Source organism: Ailuropoda melanoleuca, chromosome 9, assembly GCF_002007445.2.
Source record: "Ailuropoda melanoleuca isolate Jingjing chromosome 9, ASM200744v2, whole genome shotgun sequence".
In the NCBI taxonomy this organism is placed as follows: Eukaryota; Metazoa; Chordata; class Mammalia; order Carnivora; family Ursidae; genus Ailuropoda; species Ailuropoda melanoleuca.
In genome coordinates, this window is record NC_048226.1 from 1,077,324 (window position 1) to 1,090,729 (window position 13,406).

A 13,406-nucleotide genomic window follows, 5' to 3' on the forward strand; every position below is an offset into this window, starting at 1 on the left:
CTCTATCCCCCAGCCCCTCTATCCCCAGCCCCTCGACCCCGTGAGGCAGGTCTCCTCCCAGGCCCACGGGCCTCCGGTTCGCCCTGTGCACATTGCATGGTGACCACGCCGTGCGGGGCAGCACAGTAAGACCTTCTGGAAGAATCTCTCTCCGTAAGCTGGCTTGCATGCGTCTCTTCTTAAATTCCTTCGTAGGATGTAGTATTTGCATCTGGAAGGGATTTTCATTTTTAGCCCTCTATAAATAAGCCAACGCATGATGTCCTTCGTCACACTCCGCCTGGCAGCCCTTCATTCATTCCTCGGCGCTCGCAGCCCATGCCCCCGCCTCCCCAGCTCCCGGGACCGTGTCACCCTCAGCCTGTGGGCCCGACCTGGCTGAGTGCCGGGCCTCACACAGGGCTCTTGCTCTCATCTGAGCCCCGTCGACCTGCCTCAGCTTCTGCTCTGTTTGGAGGCTCCCGTCCTGAGTCTCAGGGGTGTCACCGTCCCGAACCCAGCCTTCCTGGACAAGCTCCTTCTGCAGCCGTGGCTCGGTCTGCCCGATGTGGAATCCACGGGCTTCCCCGCCGGCAAGGACACCTGCCGCTCATCTTGCCAGTGTCTATGGCATCCCCCAGAGTCTGTCATAACCTCGGAGTCCCGCTCTGACTTCAGTCTCGGGCTGACTGATGGAAGGGGGGAGAACATCTTGGCAGGAGGTCTGGGAGGAATTTCAACGGGACATGGCAAGCTCGTGTTTTTGTTTTTCTGAGATGAATGGAACGGATTTTGTGTCACCTCAGTTTCCCCATGAATTCTTTACACCCTGCAAACCGTCCTACTTCAGACCGCTTTCCTCGCAAGGCTGTCTGGGTGCCCCTGGGGTGGGGGGCTGTAAGGGTTCTGGTGGGGATGGGCAACACCAGCATGGGGGGGCGCTCACACTCACCGCCCTGGCGTGCTGTACGGTTGGGTCAGAAGAGCACTGGGACGAAGGTGGCCTAGAGTCACAGCCCAAAAATGTCAAACGGAAAAGGGAGGCAGACAGAGAATTAGAAATCAGGTCTCAAGTAAAGTATCTACCACCGAGATCAGCTGGGAAAGGACAGGACAGGAGGCAGAGTCTAGAGAGATCCTGGAGGTGCAGGTGCTGAGATGGTGGGAGGGGAGGGTGGTTCACGGAGAGCCCATACACCGGCCACAGCAGGGCTGACATGGAAGGGCGAAGCCGGCTCGGACCAAGCAAAGCAGGATGGGGGTGCCAGCTGGTGCTACCGTTCATAGATCCTGGACCAGTCACCTCACTGGAAGAAGATCGGATGTAGGTCATTGCACCAGCCAGAGTCAGGAGTGTGGCAGGACGCGATAAACCATGGAAAATGCCCAACGTCCTTGCTCATGAGTAAAATGCAGATTAAAACTACATGAGCTATCACTGCCCTACTCATGAGAATGGCTAAAATTTTTAAAACTGACTATAACAATTGCCGGCGAGGATAGGGGAGCACCCAAACTCCCATAAACCGCTTGTGGGGGCGGAAGGGTATAAACCGGTACAACCATTTCGGAAAACCTCCACTCCCAGGAACGTGCCCAAGATAAATAAAAGCCTACGTCTACACAGAGATCTGTACCCAAATGTTCCTACCATATTCATTTGTAATAGCCCAAAGCTGGAAACAACCGACTTTCCGTCCACAGGTGAGTGAATGAAACCCACATCTGTGCAGTAGATTAGGGCCCAGCAGTGGCCCAGAATGAGCTGCCGAGTCACAGGGATCCGGGGATTTCTACAAATCACGATCTGAGTGAGAGAAGCCAGTTGAGAAAGAGCACCCTAGGATTCCCTTTGTAAAAAATTCCAGGATGTGCGAAGCCATGTGTGGTGGCAGAAAACAGGTCAGTGTGGCGGGAGGACGAGGCCCAGGGGAGCGAAGGGCACGAGAAGCCTGTCCGGGCAGATGGAAAGGTTCATTTTCTTCGTTGTGGTGATGACGTCAGACACATGCAGGCGCAAAAAACACCAAGTCGTGTACTTCAAACGTATGTGGTTTACAATACTTCGGTCATACCCGTCCCCACACGGAGTAAAAGCAAACAACACAAAACACACAAAACTCCAGTGCGCAATTCACCACGTTCCCTCTTCCCTCCCAACACGGTAACCCCGTCAGCCTCCATTCCTGGAGGACACACGGGAAAGGTCCAGAGCCTCCGCGTGGGAGGAACACGCAGGACACAAGCCGTTGGTGTGGTAAGCAAGTGAAGTCTGGGGTTCTATATCACTGTCCACAGCCTAACCCACCTGACTGATGACAGCCCCAAACCCAGCGACCCAGCGCGCTGTCCCCAGTCTCACCGGTGTGAGAAGCTGGCCGTCCACACTGCGATAGAGGCTGGAGCGCCACGGTGTATGAGACTTGCCCACAGAGTTTGCGAAGCACGAATCGGACCGCTGTGTGTTTAAGTGACGGAGTAAAAATCAAGTCAGCCCCTCACAACACGTGCGGTTACACGGGGACAGGGGAGCTGGCGGCGAGGGGGGATCAAGTCAGCCCCTCACAACGTGTGCGGTTACACGGGGACAGGGGAGCTGGCGGCAAGGGGGATTTCCGATGCCACACCCACTTGTGTCTGACACGTGGCACACCGAGGGGCACGGGGTACTTTCTGAAGAAAGACAAGGGCAGTATTAGTATAACGGCCCCCATGGTGAGGGGAACGGAACTGTCCCTCTGCTCTTGGGGAAGAAACGTGAGGCCACATAGAGACTGAGGCACTGTCCGTCCCAGACGGTTTGGACGAGCCTTTCTTGGGTAATAGGGGCGATGCCTGGAATAAGAGTAGAAACGACATCAAATCAATGCTTATGAGAAATGCAAATTCCTGACAAGACTCTAGACTGCTAGCCCAGGAAGAAAGCGAATGTGTGGTTTGGTAAAGTATTCCATTTCAGGCATTTCAAGAAGGAACCGGATGCCATCATCACTAAAGAAGGGAGACGGGGATGTGGGCCCGGCCGCTGGGCTCACCTCCTGCTCCCGGTGGTCTCGGGGGTTCGAGTCCCGATGTCACCGCGCACATCGACAGGACAAGAGGATGTGCTTTTGGCATGGAGCATCCCCCTGCAGCCCGTCAGCAAACCCACAGAGCGAGCCAAGTAACGGACTCTTCTGAGCAGACCGGGTATAGGACATGTTTGTGTTGGAAGTGTTCGTTTGTAAAATGTAAGTTTTAAAATGGGATCCTCCTTGCAACCAGCTCCTCTTCCCTTCACTCTGACAACAGTGAGGATGGCCTGGGTGTTTTCGGTGGCTGAGCAGCTGCAGACAGCGTGCACACACGCCCCTCACGCCCGACCCTCACACCAGAGTGCCACTGCCTGCCTCGGGCCGCGACAGCTCAGAGCAGGGCTGCTGTGGTGTGCGCATGCAGCTGCCAGAAGACGGAGCCCCGGGACGCCTGGGGGGCTCAGTCGGGGAAGCGTCTGCCTCTGGCTCAGCTAATGACCCCAGGGTCCTGAGAGCAAGCCCTGCTCAGCGGGGAGCCTGCTTCTCCCTCTGCTTGTGATCTCTCTCTCTCCATCAAGTAAATAAATAAAATCTTAAAGAGAAGAAGAATAAAAATAACAAGAACAAGAAGAAGATGATGACAGAGCTCCTCTGAAAGGGGGCAGTGGGAGCAATAGGAAGGGGACCGCGGAGGAGAAATTAAGGAAATAAGGGGATTCACGGAGGACCTCCCCCGCCCCCGAAGGCCTCTCCTCATCCCATAGCGTTCAAGGTGATGAGTTGTTGGTATAAATTCTCCAATGCTGGGGGTCACCTCAACACCCGCCAGAATTCAGAGCTTCCCCCCAAAGCTCCCTGCAGTTCAGCCTCCGGATGCCTTGGGTCACAAGCTGCCCCTCCCTAGTTCCCTGCACTTGTCCTCACACTGGGGATGACAGACAGATGTCAGCCATCACTGACTGTCCACAGCCTGGCCACAGACTCAGAGGGTCTGCCTGAGCTTGGGGTGGGGGAACATCGGGACTGAGCCCCGACAGCGTCCCCGGGAAGGCGGGCAAGGCCGGACCCCTGCACTGCCTGAGACTCACTTCCTGACCCCGGTCCGGACTCAACCCTATTTAAGACAAATCTCTAACTAGACTGCACACTGCCGCAGTCTCCAAACCACCTGATTCCTGGGGGAAGTATATAAGGCGTAAGTCTCAGATAATAGAGTCAGGGAAAATATATGGACAATTAACATAGCGAGATCATGGGGGGGGATTCTGCAGTAGTAGGCGGCCTTCCTCTGGAGCCGTGGAAATCATGCCGCGTCCAGACAGCCCGCCCTCCTTCGCCCAGAGCAGCCACTCCCTCACACGAAGACAAAACAGGAAGGGCGAGTCTTCACCTCGAATCAATTCCCAATCCAGGTGGGGTGGAGGGGAGAGCGAGGGCATGGTTGTGTCAAAGACGGCCACCAATTTTCATTTTCAGAAATCCGACAGCCATTAAAAAGCATAATTACGACGATCGCGCAGGAAACACAGAACACGCGCGCTATATGCCGATACGAATGATGACGTCCCGTGGTTGAATTTTGTGTGTGTGCGGGCGAAAGCTGGGGCAGAGCGTGAATAAACATGAGTAGCTGATTTGTCGTAGCGGTCGGAGCACGGGTTAATTTTTTTTTTTCAGTTTGGTTTCCGTCAATGCTGCTCGCACGACAAATAATTTGTAAAATGCCATTAAGGTGCCTTGGTGACAACCGGAGAACCAATTACAAACCCTGCCTCTCTGAAATGAGCCTGACCAGTGGTGCAGAGCCGAGCCTCAGCACCCGGTTTTTTTTTTTTTTTCCTGAATAAAAGGAAGGCTTGATTTAAAGAGAAAAGACATTTTTATCCGAGCATCACTTACCTCTATTTCATTCTAAGAACACGGCCTGTTTACAGAGGATTGCTCAAACGGCCTCCAGGTTTCTTTAGCTCGCGTACTCGCTGCCGTGCGGCTCTGTGAGACGCTCACCTACGGCCCACGTGCCCCAAGCGTCACCACCATGAGTGCCCTGGGCAGTCCGCGCCTCTCTACAGGGCCTTCCGTGGGCACCGCGCTGGTACCCACAGGAACCGTGTAACATTAACGGCCCCATCCCCAGGGCCCTGGCAAAGCTGGCTTCATTGCTGGTCCCCAAGCAAAGACCCCCACATCCTGAGGGGAGGGGCCGGGACTCAGAGCCCAGGACGAGTTCCCCACTCCCTGACAGCCAGCGTGCAGACCAGTCCGAGGCAGTCATGGGGCTCCTGATCTGTTAGCCATGAACGCATGGAAACCCAGGGTGATGCTAATCAGCACAGGGTTCTCCTTTGCCTCGGGTTGACCTACAGGGGCCAAAGACTCTGGGGAAGAAGGCTGCTGGGTTTCTCTGTCTGAATGTGGCCGCACCCACTCGTGAGGTCTGGAACTCCATGCGGGCCGGAGAAGAGCGAAGCAGGCAGGATTGCGGGAAGACAGAATGGTTTGGATCAGGTCAACCTGGGGGGAGACCCACCTCGGAATTCCTAGTCACGGGGCCATGCTGCTCATACCAGCTCGAATTCCTCTGTGTTGTACGCAAGTGGTGTTTGGCTGCATCTGTAACCTCCCTCCGGGGCAGGACAGAGGCACCCAGATGACAGGGAAAGCAGGCAGACGAGACACAGCTCCAGAGACGCTCTTCCTCTCTGTGCCCCCATTCATCTGCACCCGCGGCTCCTGCACACTCGTGCACGCGCTCCCGGAACTGTGGGTTCAAAGGACAAGAGAGGTGAGATGGGCTGTAGGCACCACCTTCACAATGTCTCACAGTACTGATGAGAAACTGGGATTTAGGGCCAAAAGGGGCTTGCCAAGTACTATTCAGAGAGGCAGAGTATCAGCTGTGATCCAACCAGAAGTTGGACTTCTTGGCAAACTCTTCCCCAATAATCACGTCCCCCACCACTGTCCTGAGCAGGATTGGTTTTTCCTTGTTTGCGGACACCAAGACACGTTGTGCCCACCTTTACTGTAAACGGGCCTATGACACTGCACCAGCATCGGTCCCCACTAGACTGTACAGCTGAGGTCTGAGTGACATACAACGTTACCTCAGGTCCAGGTGTGCGACACGACATGGTGTTGGTATACACTGTGAAGTGACCACCACGATAGGTCTTGGTAACATCCGTCACCACACAAAGCCATAGGACTTTTCCTTGTGATGAGAACTTTTTTAGGATCTCCTCTGTGGGCAGCTGTCAAATACACAATACAGAATTATTAACTGTGGCCACCATGCTGTACATGACACCCCCAGGGCTTGTTTATTTTATAACTGGAAGTGTGTACCTTCTGAGCCCATTCGCCCCCCACCTCTGGGAACCACCAATCTGTTCTCTGTATCTGTGAGCTTGTATCAATGGTTGGTTTGTTTTATATTTGTTTTATATTCCCATATATTCCACTCATATTTCTAGGAGTCTAGCTTTTTGTTTTGTTTTTAGATTCCATGTATAAGTGAGAGCCATAGGTATTTGTCTTTCTCTGACTTGTTTCACTTAGCATAATACCCTCAAGTCCCATCTGTTTGTCACAAATGGCAGGATTTCTTTCTTTTTTATGGCAGAATAGTATTTCATTTCATACATACACCACATCTTCATCCATTCATGTGTCAATGGATATGCAGTTGTTTCCATGTCTTGGGTATTACAGATGTTTCAGTGAACATGGGGGTGCGAACTCTTTGAGTTAGTGTTTTTACTTCCAGATAAATACCCAGCAGTGGAATTACTGGATCATAGGGTAATTCAATTTTTCATTTTTGGAGGAACCCCCGTGCTGTTTTCCACAGTGGCTGCACCAGTGTGCTTTCCCACCAACAGTGCACGAGGGTTCCTTTCCCTCCACATCCTTGCCAACGCTTCCTATTTCCTGTCTTTTTCCTCATAGCCATTCTGACCGGCGTGAGGCGGGATCTCACTGTGGATTTGATGTGCGTTTCCCTGGTGATGAGCGATGCTGAGCACCTTTTCACGCACCTGTTGGCCATCTGGATGTCTGCTTTGGAACATGTCTATTCAGATCCTCTGCCCATTTTCTAGTTGGACTGGTTGGGGTTATTTCTGCTATAGAGCTGTATGAGGTCTTTATATATTTTGGATTTTAAATATCCTTACCAGATATATGGTTTACAAATATTTTCTCCCATTCCATAGGTTGTCTTTTCATTTCATTGATGGTTTCCTTGGCTGTGCAGAAGCTTTCTAGTCTGGTGTAGTCCCATTTGTTTGTTTTTACTTTTGTTGCCTTTGCTTTTGGTGTCAAATAAAAAAAGTCATTGCCAAGATCAATGTCGAGGACCTTACCACTCATGTTTTCTTCTAGGAGTTTTATGGTTTCCGGTTTTACATTTGAGTTTTTGATCCATTTTTAGTTTATTTTTGCCTATGGTGTATTTCTGGTGCTTTCTTTTCTTGTAGTCTCCTTGTCTGGTTTTGGTATCAAGATAATGCTGGCTTGGGAAAATTTAGTTTGGAAGAGCTCCCCGTTCTTCTATTTTTTGGAAGATTTTGAGAAGGATTGGTATTGACTTTTCTTGGAATGTTTAGTAGAATTCACCGGTGAAGCCGTCTGGTCCTGGATTTCTGTTTTTTGGGTCAGACTGTGCATTTCCTGAAGGCAGAGATCACTGTATTCCAGCTCCTGGTACTAGAAGGTGCTTCGCTGTTGAACAGAGCAAGCCCTTCTTCAGTACGGCCTCATCACGTCAACCCATTCATTCCAACTTTGCTCGCATGGAATCGTGATATTTCTGAATAGGGCTGTGGAGGGAGAGTTTCTAAAATGACCTCCAACAGATGTACCACCCTAATGCTTCAGAACCTGTCAACATAATGAAATATCACTCCTGTGATTATAGTATATCATAGAGTACAATCAGCCATTTAAAGGAGAGATTAATCAGAGGGGCCTTAAGATGGTTACGGGAGGCATTAAAATTAAAGAACTTTCTCTGGCTGGGTGTAGAGGAGGAAGGTAGAGATTTGAAGAATGAGAAAGATTTGAGGCACCCCTGCAGCCTTTCCAGACAAAGAGGGCCACAAGTCAGGGAACACAGGCAGCCCCTAGGAGCTGAGAACCCCTGGCTCATAGTCAGCCAGCAAAAGGGGACCTCAGTCCTACAGCCATTCAGGACTGAATTCTGCCAACAACCGAAGGGCCTGGAAGTGGACTTACTCCCAGAAGCTCCAGATAAGAGGCTGGGCCATAGACACTGTGATTCCAGCCTGAGACTCTATGCAGTAAAGCAGCTGAGCTTGCCTGGCTTCCAAACTCTGAAACTGTAAGATGATGAATAGAGAGGAAATGCTGCTTTAAGCTGCAGAGTTTGTGGAAGACTAATACAGAGAACCATTGGGTGGGTGGAGGTGGACAGCGAGGAGTACTGCAAATCACATGATCAGATTTCAATTCTGATGTCAACCTACTTAGAAACGTCTGGTTTCCAGGCAGTTAGTAGAAGGGACGTGGGGGTCATTTGACCCTGGGGAAACAGGATGCATCTCAAGGCAGATCCAGTCCCAACCAGTGTAGCTACTGGGTGGACCCTGTTGTGACCCTGTTGTGAAGCCAAGCCTAGATTCAGGGTAAAATAAATCTGTAGTTAAGTAGTGACACAGGAGCCACAAACGTGGTAGGGACACAGAGCTCCTATTCCTACTCTAACCTTAACCTACCAATTTGGGAACAGCAGATCGAGGGAAGGGGCAAGATGACAAAGTCATTAAGTGTAGAACAAGGAACTCAAGCCTCCTAGCACCCAAATCTAATTTTCTTTGCACTGCTCAGCTTCCTAACCTCTGCCGAGCTTCAATATTGATGCTGTTCTGATTCACATGACATGACGCCCCAGACCGGCAGCAGCCAGTGGCTCCCACCATGAGCACTAATGTCCATCCAGGGCCAGAACCCGTCCCTGGGCACCTACCACCCTGCAACCCACTGTCTGTGGTCAGAGCTAGCCAAGGGAAGGAGGACATCTCTCCTTTTCCTCTCCCTCACTTGTCTCAGAGGGGTAGAAACAAGCCACAGCCCTGGGATGAAGTGACAAGGCTGAGAGGGGAGACTTCAGTCCACTGGGAACACCAAAGAAGCCTCAGAGACACAAAGTGAAAGTCAGCGGAGAAGCAGAGAGGAAGCAAGCAGCTCACAGACCAATGGGGGACCTCCCGGAGCTGCCATGTTTATTGTGATACTCGGCGTTGGTGGGCCCCACCTGGGCAGCTGAATTGCTTCTCCTGGGCTCTTATCAGGGTCCAGACAATGGCCATTTCTTCTCAAGGAGGTGTCCACTCTTTGGTTTCTTCTGGAAAGCCTGTGATTATGATCGGACGAACTGAAAAGCAACTCCTGCAAAAAGCTGTCTCTCCAAAGACTTATTTCTGGGGTGAGGTAGATTCCAGACCCATCCGTGTGCTCCAGAAGTCTGCTCCCTCTTCCTGGTTTCTTTGGGCTCTGCCGAATGGACTTCTGATTATAGCAGTCCCAGAGTGAGCCCAGCTTATATGTGAGGAGAGGAAATCAGCAGGGAACACTCACCTTATGATGCATAGAGAATGAGCTTCTCGCTGGAAATGCAAATTTTGAAGGATGAAAATCTCACTTCTGAATACATAATGGCCCCTAATTAGCTCACAGCTAATTAGAGCAATTATCAGGGGCCAGCACACTCTTGAAGTCTGTGTGCCTAGGTTTCCTTTCTCTAGGGAACATGTACCCAAATGGTTAAAATCCCTTGTCAGTGAAGATTGCATTTTCCCACGTATTAACATTGAACCAACTTTGGTTGTGTAAGTGTGGTCACATACATTCCCGTCTGTAGCCTTCTCTGTGAGCTGCTGCTAGTAGGATCTTAGCTCCACTCTGGCTCTGTAATGAGGAAGGACAGTCTGAGTCAAAGACATAGAGACACTCATCCACGGTGTAAGACGAGGGTCATGGGTGGGCTGGTCTGAAGTCCGTTATAAAGTCCTCAAGGTCTGAAAACACTAGTGTGACGCTAGGCAACACTAGCCACTTTTCTTTTTTGTTAGCGGAACTCCAAATTCATCCAGAGTGCAATGTGCCCACTCCCCGGTCACCATTTATTTGAACCAATCTGGAAAATCCTTTTCTCCAAGTTCCCAAAACTCCCTTGCAGCCAGAGAAGTTCCTGTGATACTTTTGGGAAAAAATGATCTAATGGGAAGTCCGCTATGTGGAGTCCAGGAAACCTTTGCTTTCCTGATAAAAAGTGGAGTAATACGGCAAGCACTTCCCCTTTCCCTTTCTTTCCACCTTGGATGTAGATGTGATGTCCGGGACCACTGCAGCCCTCTCATGAGCCATGAAGTGATCGGCATGAGGGAAGGGCCAAGAAATTCAGCCCTGTCCTTTTGAGTCACTTGAACCAACATCGAAAACTACCTTCAGTCTCCATACGTTTATTTNACATTTATTTGTTTAAAACTCTGTGGTCAGGTCTTCTATTACTTGTGATCAAACACACACCAACTTATCTAGGATGCTGTACTNCGTTTATTTATTTAAAACTCTGTGGTCAGGTCTTCTATTACTTGTGATCAAACACACACCAACTTATCTAGGATGCTGTACTTGTCAATTTACATTCCTATCTCACTGGATTTTTACAGTAGGGGTTTAATGCTTGTTTTGTATTTCCCACTTATGAATAAGTTAACTGAGCCAAAGTGCCTTATCCAAGATCATCTCACTGCTAAATCTCCAAACCAGAATTCATACCCAGTCTTTATCCTGGAGCCCGTTTCACCACTTCAAGAGCAAACAGCGTCCAGAGTACAAGGAGACTGTACCGCAGAGAAAGGGATGCTGCACCGTGAGGCTGGTGAGAGGTGTCGAGTCCAGGTTGTGGATAGTGATGTGCACCATGCCTGCCATGCTAGGGGGTCTGACCTGATTGTGTCGGTGACAGAGAGCAGCAGTGTGGGAAGACCTGCACTTAGCCAAAGCCGCTGCCATGCCCCCAAAGCCTCATGCGTGCTGGAGCTCAGTACATGTTGAATGAATGAATGAGTGAATGAATGAATGAACTGAGCAATAATTGGATAAAGTTCTCTAGGTACCTATGGAGAATGAATCAGAATAGACAAAGTTAGAGGCAAAAAGACCACTTAGGAAGTTATTGCCTCATCTATTCCACAAGAGAGACGTTAAGGTATGAACTAGGGCGGTGCCTGTAGGACTGGAGAGGAGGGAACAAATTCAAAAGCAATTCAGAAAACAGAATTGATAGGGACACAGTCCTCACATGTCCACCAACTTGTCTTCTTAAAAGAACATTTTTACTGGGCCACGTGGCTGACCACGATCCTCAGCGGTTTCTAACTGCCTGCAGAATACATCCTACAGTTCGCTGCCTGGTGTTCACGGCCCTTCATTAGCTTCCAGCTCTAAATCTTCTCCACGGCAATGACTCACCCAATGCCATGGAAGAGAAACAGAAGTTAATTCATTGATTCATTTGCATAACATTTAATCATTTACAAATGCCTCCATGTACATTATTTATTTGTTTGGATCCTCCCTCATTTGCTGTTTATTGTCTCCCAACAACTGCGTGGATTACACTGGGGCAGGATGGGGCAGTGACAAGTTACGTGGTCTTACAGATGAAGAAACCATGATTCAGAAAGACCAACTGTCTAGCTGACCCTTTGGTCAGACCCTCCCCATCTGCTGTCCCTGCAGCTTGGCCAGTTCATTCCTGGCCCCAAGGTCATGGTCAGCTCGCTGAGCTTATGGTCCCTGAACACAGCGGATGCCTGGTATCCACCCGGCTCTGTCCAGACCTGAGATGAACTCACAGTCAGATCCCACACCCCCGACAACTTTCCTAGAAAGAAAATTGAAGTCATCACTCTTAACCCAGAAATTGGTTTATAGCTCTTTGTCCCACACAGATGGATCATGGCACTCTGTCAAATATGAAACTTCTGAAAGCTTTTTAATGGACAAAGATGATTCTAAATCTTTCAAGAATCTTCTCATGATTATTGTTGCAAATATTTTCCCTCTGGCTTGAATGTATGTCAGTATCTGGAGTTTCTCACTAACTGCAATTCATCCTTCAAAACCCTGCACTAAGTCTGCCTCCTCCAGGATGCCTTCTGGAGTAGAGTTGGCTTGCTGCCCATCAGAGACTCATGCTTCCTTTCTATAGGTTTCAGCGGTTTTTGGAGAAAGTCTGCCTCATCAGTGACTGCATTTCCAACCCTCGAAAGGCTAGATGGGGCCGTGAGACTGTTCCTAACCAGTGAAATATAAGGGAAAGGGATAAGTGTCATGTCCAGGCCAAGAACTGGGTGCATCTTCCTGCATCTCTCCAGTCTCCCATCAGCTGGCTGGAGTGAAACCCTAGCAGCCACAACGTGTTGAAGATGCAGGGCTTTTATTGGACCGAACCTCCAAATGTGGGGCAGAACTTCTCCATCTCCTACTGCCTCACCCCAACTCCACTTCCCACAACCAAGGGCAGCTGCAGTCAGCGAGTACATGAGTAAGGACCATCTTTTATAACGCCAAGCCACTGAAAGCTTGGGTCTTATTGTTGTCACTGCGCTGCTAGGGCTAGCATTATTGTAACTAATACCCCCTTCAAACCCCTTCAGTATTGTTCAACGTTCCTTTCTTTCAGCCCGCTCACTTTATTAAGAAACTGCACTACAACGAGGCTCCACTGCTGCTCTTGTCCCCTGGTGACATGGCAGAGTCACTCATGTGTCCATCTTTCCTCCCAGCTCATACCTCCACCGGGGAAGGTATGGGATCTTTCCTGACTCTGCATCTCCTAGAACAGAGTGGCTAGTCATTTGTGTGTGCAAAATTAATTTCTGGATTAGTAGGTTAAATTCTATAATGTTTACCAGTTACAAAGTGCTTCTCCCTTATTGGGTTTCTGTTCCTATCCCCCTTAATCCAACATATAATTGTGTAAAATTATTTTGCCCTCTGAGCGGGGAGACTATGGTAACACAGTTCTTATTATCCTGCTTTAGCAAAAGAAAAAAAAACAGAAATAAACACCTTCGAGGCTCTGAGAGTCTAACTTGTCAAGATGGCCTGGCTGAGTACAGACACCAGGTACCGCATGGTCTGGTAGTCAGTAATGACAATCTCTAACTGTTTCCCATGTGGCATATGTGGTCAAGGTGCCCCAGTTAATGACTTGCCTTCTGATGTAGCAATGTTTTCTGCTTTTTGCTCTTTGAGGCATTATTAAGAGATTTCACTGCCTGGTGGTGTGTGAGGGAGGTATGTTGGTTCTGTCATCCTTGAGCCTGCCTCAGCCCAGCCTGAGCAAATGTCATCTCAGAAACCTGGGAAATTGTGTAA

The 13,406-nt window shown here is 49.8% G+C and overlaps 1 long non-coding RNA gene across 1 annotated transcript in view; it reads right to left on the bottom strand.

Annotated features, from left to right (window-relative positions):
- Nucleotides 1–6,246, bottom strand: part of LOC109488511 — a 10,821-nt gene extending 4,575 nt beyond the window's left edge. Inside the window, exons 1-2 of the long non-coding RNA XR_002141505.2 lie at nt 6,101–6,246; nt 5,524–5,754 (exon numbers count right to left, since the gene is read on the bottom strand). This is a non-coding gene — a long non-coding RNA (uncharacterized LOC109488511). The remainder of the gene's footprint in view (nt 1–5,523; nt 5,755–6,100) is intronic.
- Between the last annotated feature and the right edge of the window lie 7,160 nt (nt 6,247–13,406).